General features: G+C 40.9%; 1 protein-coding gene across 1 annotated transcript in view; it reads left to right on the top strand.

Annotated features, from left to right (window-relative positions):
- The first annotated feature begins 3,554 nt into the window (after positions 1-3,554).
- LOC126262514 (cytochrome P450 6k1-like) overlaps positions 3,555-9,125 on the top strand; it is a 55,881-nt gene continuing 50,310 nt past the window's right edge. Inside the window, exon 1 of the mRNA XM_049959187.1 lies at positions 3,555-3,575. The gene's annotated coding sequence lies outside the window, so the exon portion shown is untranslated. The remainder of the gene's footprint in view (positions 3,576-9,125) is intronic.

The following is a 9,125-nucleotide window of genomic DNA, read 5'->3' as shown; positions in this document are numbered from 1 at the left end:
GCACTGTCATGTTATCTAAGATCTCAAAAGATAAGATCTTCAGAGACTGAAAGTCATGGTTACTAGCACTTTTTTCACACTGAAATTTCTTGTTAGAGCTTTCAATACAAGAGTCACAGTTTTTTCTGAACTTGTATCATTTAACAAACTGATGGTCTTCTTGATTTCAGCATTGCATATACTAATATCACATGCAGTTTTCTGTTGGAGATGCGTATAGAGGTGGTCAGCATATACAAATATTTTTAATAAAGGCAATGCAGGAAAAGTAGTTGAGTTTTATTAAGAATGATAAGCTAGCCAGAAGCACTGTTGAATGACTCTGCATCCCAATCTTCATCATCTGTGGTGCTATTTTAGAAAATGCACTTCAATTCATGGCATTTTAGGTACATTGTCTGGACAGCTCGTGAACAGAAATTCCAGCGTGTAGTACATATTTAAGGCAATGTGAATCCTTTATTTTCTGAGAGTTGTGTTCTCCTTGAGGTCTTGCTAACAGTGAATGCAATGTTATAAAACTGTAAAAGAAAAGCGTAGCTGTTCTGATATTTTTAGAACAATTTAACATATCTAGGTTAAGTCTATGAGCATAACTATGCAAGAATATAGCTTGCAAACATTTCTGTTTAACCAAATTTTGCACACTGCCGCGTTTACCTGCCATTACTAAGGCTCCATCATATGTTTCACTCACTATTTGGTCACTGAGTCCCCAAACATCTAGCGTATTTAGTACCATTTCCGATAAAACCCCAACAGTTTTGTCACTTGAAAGCCCAGTAGTATCGCTTGATTAGCATGGGAGGAGCATGTGGTCAGCAAACCGTTCTCCTGGCTGGTGTTAGTTCTTTTGATTGGAACTACTACTTGTCGGTCAAGTAGTTACTCACTTGGCTCCACAAGAACTCAGTGCACTGCACTTGGCAACAGTGCCACGGAGACCCAGACGATCGCTCATCCAAGGCCTATCCAGACCCGACAGCACCGGTCATCTGACGAGAAGCAGTGTTACCACTGTGGCAAAGCCATTGGCCAATTTTAAGTTTTTACCTTTTAAAAAAGTGCATATTAATAGCAAGTACTTCAATTTCTCCATATAACATATTGTTCAATGTTTCAGGATATAAGTCATTCACACTGTCTTCCCCTAGAAGACGAGCTTCAAGTGACATATGGCGTCATTTTGCCAAACAGGATTAACAAAAAAAAAAAAAGGAAAATGCCGCTACTGCCAGCAGATAACTTCCTGTTCATTTGGCTCATCATCAAACCTGATGATATGTCTAAACTCCAAGTATACAACAGTGCCTTTTAAGCAGGTCACAATTGCACTGGACCAATGATTCTTCTGCGGGCATTTCACAAATTGTTTCTCGTGAATCATCCTCACACTTTCTTGCCTCTATTTCTATTTGATAAAACTAAAAATGATTAGACTGCTGCAAAGGCAACGATGGGAGGAAAACGTAAGCAATACACATTATATACGCATTTTTTAAATAAGAAGGCTCAAAATGTTTTCCCCTGGATGCTTCCAACTCGAGGAAAGACGCACTGCAGAAAACATTTCAAACAGGGTTAAGGCCGTTGTTACTACATTTAATACCACATTTAAAATCGTTTCCATAATAACGGACAACGCTTCAAACGTGAAATCAATTACCATGATTCTGAACCTTCCCCATGTCCCATACTTGCATTTAAATCTCTTGCAACACACAGTACAGAAGTCCAAACAGAGAACTGTTGACGAGATCAAAAGAGCAGTTATAGTTCTCAAAAAGAGTACACCTACCGTAAGAAACACAAGAAAATTGAAAAAGAGAACAATTACCAACCAATTATCAATCTAACATGTGCAAATTCTTATGTTTGGGAGGAGTTTGATGATACCATTAGTCAGATCCAAGGAAGCCAAGACTTGGGATTGTGGCTTTCGAACTAAACAACTATTTATCTGAGGCATATTTGAATACAAGTAGCGATCCCTGAATCTGGTGAGAATGCAGGTGACTGTTGTAGCCAGCAGGTCGTGAGTTGGTTCTGGAAGGGTCTGTACCTTGTGAGTGTAGCTTTTCAAAAGGAGGACAGATATGGACTCTTCTACACTCATCCCGAGTAAAATTTGTCAACGTTTGATTAAAAATAGTGATGTTGATTACTTCCTTCTTCTTCGGCACATATATTGTTATGCTGATTAAGAAGGAAGCAACGGATCGCAGAAAATGGAGAGGCAAAGGACCTGCTAATATAGCAGATAACTGATGATGATGATTGTAAACGACAACAGTAGACAGTTTCATAAAGTAGGGAACTAATCAGTTATTTTGTAGTTTTTATTTTGTATTTCGTCTTCAATAAAATATGAGTAAGTAGCAAGAACGCGTTTTAATTTTATAGTTTCAAACTTGATAAAATATTCATAATTTTGTTGTGATATTTTCACTGAAACCGAAAAGTAAGGCTTTGGAAATTTTAGAACTAGATGGAATGTAACGGAAAATTATTAATCCTCTTTGTGTTCTACCAAGACAGTCTAAAATAAGGTAAAACTACAGATACAGCGACTCTGAATCAAAAAGGCAACACTCCTTCCATTGAGTTCCACTGCCGGAAGAAGAATGTAACATCCCTAAGGACAAGGTCATTTTATGTGGCAGGCAGTTCATCGGTATATGGTTAGTAATTCAAACCAAACGAAACATACATGTTACATTAAAGGTAAAGGGTACCCAAACAGCCGCACCATCACAACAATTCACAGTGTGCCCTCCTCTGGGGCAACGGAGGCGTGTATTCTCGCATGAAAGCGACCATGAAGGTGTCGAGGGCATTCTACGATAGATTGCTCCAAACATCTTGCAGCCTTTGTTGCAATTCAGCAACGGTTCTTGTAGGCTCTGAAGAACGAGTTAAGTTCCCGCTTCATCTTGTTCCATACGCGATCAATTGGCAAGAGATACGCTGTTCTTACTGTCTAGGGCAGTTCTCGTGTACCACGAAGAGCACGTTGCGTCGCAGCATTGGTATGTGGGCGTGCACTGTTCTGCTGAAAAAGCACCTTACTGTCAAAAAAATGGCAATAGCACGGGGATAAGAACCTGTGAACTGTAGCGGGCAGCTGTTGGTTTACCCTGTAGAAACACCAAATGTGGCCGTCTGCTGTAACTGATGGCCCCTACAGCACGAAGAATAAGGTGAGACCTCATCATGGCGAGCGAATGGGGTCCAGAATAGGTCGCACACCCAGTCTAAGCCGTTCAAGTGTACGTCCATCACTCGCGTACAGACAGAACTTACTCTCATCAGTGAAGTATGCACTTATCGACAGGCGCATTTTTTTTTCCAGCTGAACATTTATCAAGTCAATGGTGACATGAAAAATACCAGTGACTAGGCGGTTCTAATACGATCCCTGGGAAGAACGGTTTTGTTTATCTCTAGTGGCTGGTGCGACGTCGTTCGTACTCACGTGCAGACGAGTGACTTGCAGAAATTCCGAATTCGCGTCGCATATTTAAGCGCCGTGCAGAACATAGCAGTAGTCCACACAGCGGTTGGTGCATCAGCAGGCAAGTACTGTGCTGTCTAGTCTTCACAGCAAGCATTTTTCATCCTGCAACTGATTTCCTTCTGGCCCGACAGTTTTCTGTCGCTTGTAGTGAACACACATGTTCGCAAGACATATGCCACTCTGTATATCAAATTAGAATCAGCGCATTTCTTTTTTTTCCTTTTTCTGACTGAGTAGACGTGGCCCGCCAAGACTTCCTGTACGTTGTCAACCTCTTCACCTCAGAGTAGCACTTGCACTCTACTTCCTCGATTATTTATTGGATGTATTCCACTCTCTGTCTTCACCTACATCTGTTGACCCCTGCGCCTCTCTCTAACATCATGAAGCTATTTCTAGAACTCTTAGCATAAATGCTGTCATTCTGTCCCCTCTTCAAGTCAGTGTTTTTCACGAATTCCATTCCCCGTCGGTTCTGCGCAGGACCTCCTTAGTTCTTATTTTATCAGTTCAATTATCTTTCAACACCCTTCTGTAACACCACATCTCAAACGCTTCGATTCTTTTCTTTTGCGATTTCCTCGCAGTTAATGTTCCTGACAAGTTTTCTTTTTATGATTTGTGTGTATTCATATGCTGATTTGAATATAATTAGATGTTATTTTGGAGTTGATTATTTTTCTTTTAGTTTAATTTTGTTAAGTTTTTGGATTTGTTCATTAGTACTTACTGCTAGAGGTTCAGACTGTCTTTCACACAGTTCTATCCTCCAGTTGAACAATCTCAGAAATATCCTGCCTATATTTAATATATCTAGTACACTTATTTTACACGGGGGACCGTGAGAACGCACCCTCACCGATTTGATTCATATTGACAGGATGTGTGGAGCAGACTAGGACTTTAACGCATGTAAACAGGAATAAACTACTATAAACAGGTACCGAGGAAACCGAGCTTGAAAATTACAGGCGTGTCTGTATACCTTGTATGGCCGCTAGTATTCCAGGAGCCCGCAGTCGAATGGGTAAGCGCGTAGTTTAATAAACACGAGGTACTGGGTGGAATATTGCTGCCGGTAGATTTCATTTGTATTCCCGTTTAGTTCTATCAATCTCCATTCTTAAACGGAGTATAGGCATTTGCTATTTCAGGAGACGGGAAATATATCTACGTTTATGACAAGCATAGCTTGTATCCTAAGAAACACTGCAGGAATCAGCATAATATTCATAGTAGAAACACGTTGACAACATTACTGCGACACACAACACATGCAATGAATGCCGAAGTTCTGCAGGTGCGTGGTTTTTTTCAACGTGTGTATTGCAAAACAAACTTGGTTTACGTTCAAAACTGCTCTCGGACGTCACACAGTTTCTTGATGTATCGCAGAACATAGGTGCACATAGCTCCCAATGAAAGTAGTGACGGTGGCGAGACTCGAACCAACGCTTACTCGATCGGCTTCCGACTCCGTGCATGTTGCAGACCATATAAATTACATACCTTTTTTTACGGACTATAAGCCACACCTTAATTTTAAGCAATTTTTTAAAAACATAACATTTTCATTATTAGATTACCAAGCCAGATTAAAAATAAATCTTAGTTTATAAAACCGAACTGACCATTAACATCCCTGAAAATCGTCATATGAACTTTTTCTCCTTCTTCCTCTTCATCGTAATCGTTGTTTTTTTCACATGTAAGATGGTCTTCAATGCCATCGGGAGCATTACTTATGCCACACTGCTTGAAAGATTTAATACAATGTTTTCTCTCACTGTAGAACACGAATGTTTCTTTCATATACACTTTAATTAGTTCATTTATCGACATATCAAGAGGTTGTAATTGTGAAGCAGGTCATCCCTCTGTCAATTTCTTACACGTAATTTTTCAAATGACTACTAAACTGAACCAGCCCATGAAGAGAGCTCTTCTTTAATCAAATGGCTTTCCTTCTCACTCACACTATGTTAATCCACAACTTTATACCTGACTTTTCCATCCAAGCCTTGTCGTGTAATGAATTACAACACCTGGCAGAATTTCAGAAGGACTTGACATTGTTTTCCGCTTGAAAATGATCATTGGATTAAGTTTAGTACCGTCAGCGCAATATGAAAGACAACAATGAAGTGCATTTTTTCATATCCACTTGTTTTTGTAGTTACAGTTAGACACCTTTCATGGCAATAGTTAGTAGCACATCGAGTGTCAGTGGAGTTTCATCTATATTCACTACTTGGCTTAGTTCCACACTGGCCTTCTTTGGATGTTGAATAATGAAGCGATGGAAAGATAACATCCTCCCTTCATACTCTTGTGGCATTTTCTGAGATTTTGGCGAGGGGTAGGGACGGGTTGATTTGGTGATATAGACCAAACAGCGAGGTCATCTGTCTCATTGGATTAGGGAAGGAAGTCGGCCGCGCCCTTTCGAAGGAACCACCCCGGCATTCACCTGAAGCGATTTAGGTAAACCACTGAAAACCTAAATCAGGATTGTCGGACGCGGGGTTGAACCGTCGTCCTCCCGAATGTGTGTCCAGTGTGCTAACCATTGCGCCACCTCGCTCTGTCAGTCTAAGTGAATAACGCTTCATAAACCTTTAGCACCAACCAACTTCACCCTTAAAGTTTCTTAAGTTCCCCTGTGGCGCTAGCTTACGAGCGTGTATTTGAATAATTTTTGTATTAGCTCCAGTGCCATTTTGACCGTGTCCTTGAATCCATTTCAACACGTTGTCTTCTAATGCTGTCCATTTTGCGTTCAGTCCTGTGTTTGCACATTTAGTCTTCTTCATTTTTTTTCACTTCATCACTAACCGCCGATCGTGAAAGGTTTGTTCTTTTGGTGGAGGGACGAAATTCCGCTCAGCTGATCTGTTTACATGTTCTTCTGCATATGCTATTATTTTCAATTTATAGCTCACACCATATGAATACCTTTTAAATTTTTCCATTACGAAATTAGTTACTAACTGAAATATTGTGCTGTGATCGATTACACAATTCAGTTTCAATTCAAGTTCACTGGCACCGTAGGCTGCAACGACGCATCTAAGGCTAGACAGTGTTCAAGGTTTGTGATGGCGGGGCGGGTCGAGACAATGTTAGCAACTTGTGAGTTCTCGAAAGTCATGTTCATCACATCGGTGCAGTGCTGCTGTAAATTGAATCCCTTGTTGCCAGATGGAGGTTTCTCGCGGCATCGAATATATGGCATTTTTAAAACTGGCCGGAATTTTATGTCAAATACTGGACATTTTTATATTAACTTCATGACGCGCCTGAATTTTGTAGGCCATTTTTCGAAGAAAAAAGTGCTCTTACAGTCCATAAAATAAGGTAAAGAGCTCGAGAGTTACGTCTTCCTGTTTACGTATATTGATGTCCTCCTAGTCGTGCCCTACACACCCTGTCAATATGAATCAGATCGGTGCGGGAAAATTAGCACGGTCGCCTTGATAGCAAGGAATATTCTCGTTTCCCGTGGTAGTCTCCTTTTTATATCTACCTTGCTTTGTTCGTCAAGCGTTACTTCGTCTTCAGGGTAGTAGGATTCCTTCACTACGTTTGCTACACTGTTCCCAGTTTTCATGTCAATTGTTAATCTCATATATGCTACTCCTTCGTCTTGGTTTACTCTCAGTCCAAGTTCTACGCTGATTAGACTATTCAGTCCATTCAACACGTCCAGTATTTTTTCCTCACTTGTGATAGCAATGTCAACAGCGAATTTCGTCACTGCTATAATTCTACCCTGAAATTTCGTTTCCGGCGTTGCTTCCAGGATGTATATGGTGATCAGTAGTGGAGAATGACTGCATATCGGTCATACACCCTTCCTAAGACGATCACTTCCCTCTCTGTTTTCTATTTTTATTCATCCCTGATGCATCCTGTAAGTATTGGACACCATCAGTCTTTCCAAAGAGCTTATAGTAGTTTGTCTCAGAATTTCAAATATTTTGGATCATTTTTCGTTGTCGAACACTTTTTGTGAAGCGACAAATCCTGTGAACGTACCTTCATTTTTCTTACATCTTGTCTCGATTATCAACCTCAATGTCAGATCTGCAGCCCTGACGCCTTTTTCCTGAAGTCATATCAATAATCACGTAAAAGATCATCATATTTATTTACCACTGATTTGTTTGTTATTGTTGCCACTGACTTGGATACCATTAGCTGTTAAGCTGACTGAGATAATCCTCTCATTTACCTCCCTTTCACGCCGTTGCGGTATGCTTACGGTCTCACAGATTGCACATTCCAACTTGAATAATCATTAGGGTGTCATTGCCCCACTGATTCTAGAAAATCCTGTGGAATTTTGTGCCTGTCTTTCGTCTTGCTTGATAGCAAGTCTTCCAAAGTTCTTTCAGCCGCTATGTCCATTATGCAAACAAAATAATTTCTCTTGTAACCTACCAATTAATTTAATTATGTTACCGGTATAAGTTTCTTTCTCTTTAGCGTTAATGAGAATTACGGCACTTTTACACAACGTTGAGACGCTGTAAGCAACCGAATACAATTGCGCATTAGGCTGTAGGGTTAGATTGAAGTTTGATTTCTCTTCCTCTTACCAAATGGTGTTAGAAAGCGACAAACTTCCAGACTTGCAAGAAATTTTGGGACATACATTCCTTTATTGATAGTACATAAAAAAATACCTCCCGAACAGGCCATGAAGGTCCAGCTGTACCGACCGGCCGCCGTGTCATCCTCAGCCCACAGGCATCACTGGATACGGATGTAGAGGGGCATGTGGTGAGCACGCCGCTCTCCCGGCCTATGTCAGTTTCCGAGTCCGGAGCCGCTACTCCTCAGTTTGCCTCACAAGGGCTGAGTGCACCCCGTTGCCAACAGCGCTCGGACAGACCGGATGGTCACCCATCGAAGTGCTAGCCCAGACCGACAGCGCTTAACGCCGGTGATCTGACGGGAACCGGTGTTACTACTGTGGCAAGCCCGTTGGCATTTATAGTTCATAGCCTACAAAGTATTATTTTCTACTAAAACCGGTGACAAGAGATAGGGGAAGGCGGGGAAAGATGGGGAAGCTAACTTTAAACCCTTAAAAAAGGGACAAAAATAAACAAATTCAAGTAGGTTTGATTACCATTTGTTTACTTAACCATTGAATTACAATAGCATGTAAAGAAACCTGCAAACCTGTTACATTTAGTTAGAAATATCTCGATTTGAAACATAAACTACCAATTCCCCGTCTTGCCCCATATGCGGGGTAAGATGGGGAACTAGCTTGAATTCATCTCTAAAGCTTAAATAAAGACTGGAATAACGAAATCACGTGACGATAAGGTTTCGAAACATGGTTCTGCAAATTGTAGAATCAGGTATTACGTTTTATTTAGGCCTCTTACATCCACATAGTACACAAGTGTGGACAGCCTCGTCATCATCACTTTCTGTCCCTGCACAAGTGTCATGGACACCCCGACGCTGAAACACAGATTTCTGTGGCACGTTGAACTGTCGAGCAGCCCTGAAAGAACCCATATGACCTTCTATAACAGCATTTACAGCGCCTTCCATTGACTGCAATGACCAATCTTGCCTAGACGTTTGT

The sequence above is a fragment of the Schistocerca nitens genome, chromosome 6, assembly GCF_023898315.1.
Source record: "Schistocerca nitens isolate TAMUIC-IGC-003100 chromosome 6, iqSchNite1.1, whole genome shotgun sequence".
Taxonomy (NCBI): domain Eukaryota; kingdom Metazoa; phylum Arthropoda; class Insecta; order Orthoptera; family Acrididae; genus Schistocerca; species Schistocerca nitens.
Note: the sequence above shows the minus strand (reverse complement) of the source record. Positions and strands in the feature narration are given on the sequence as shown.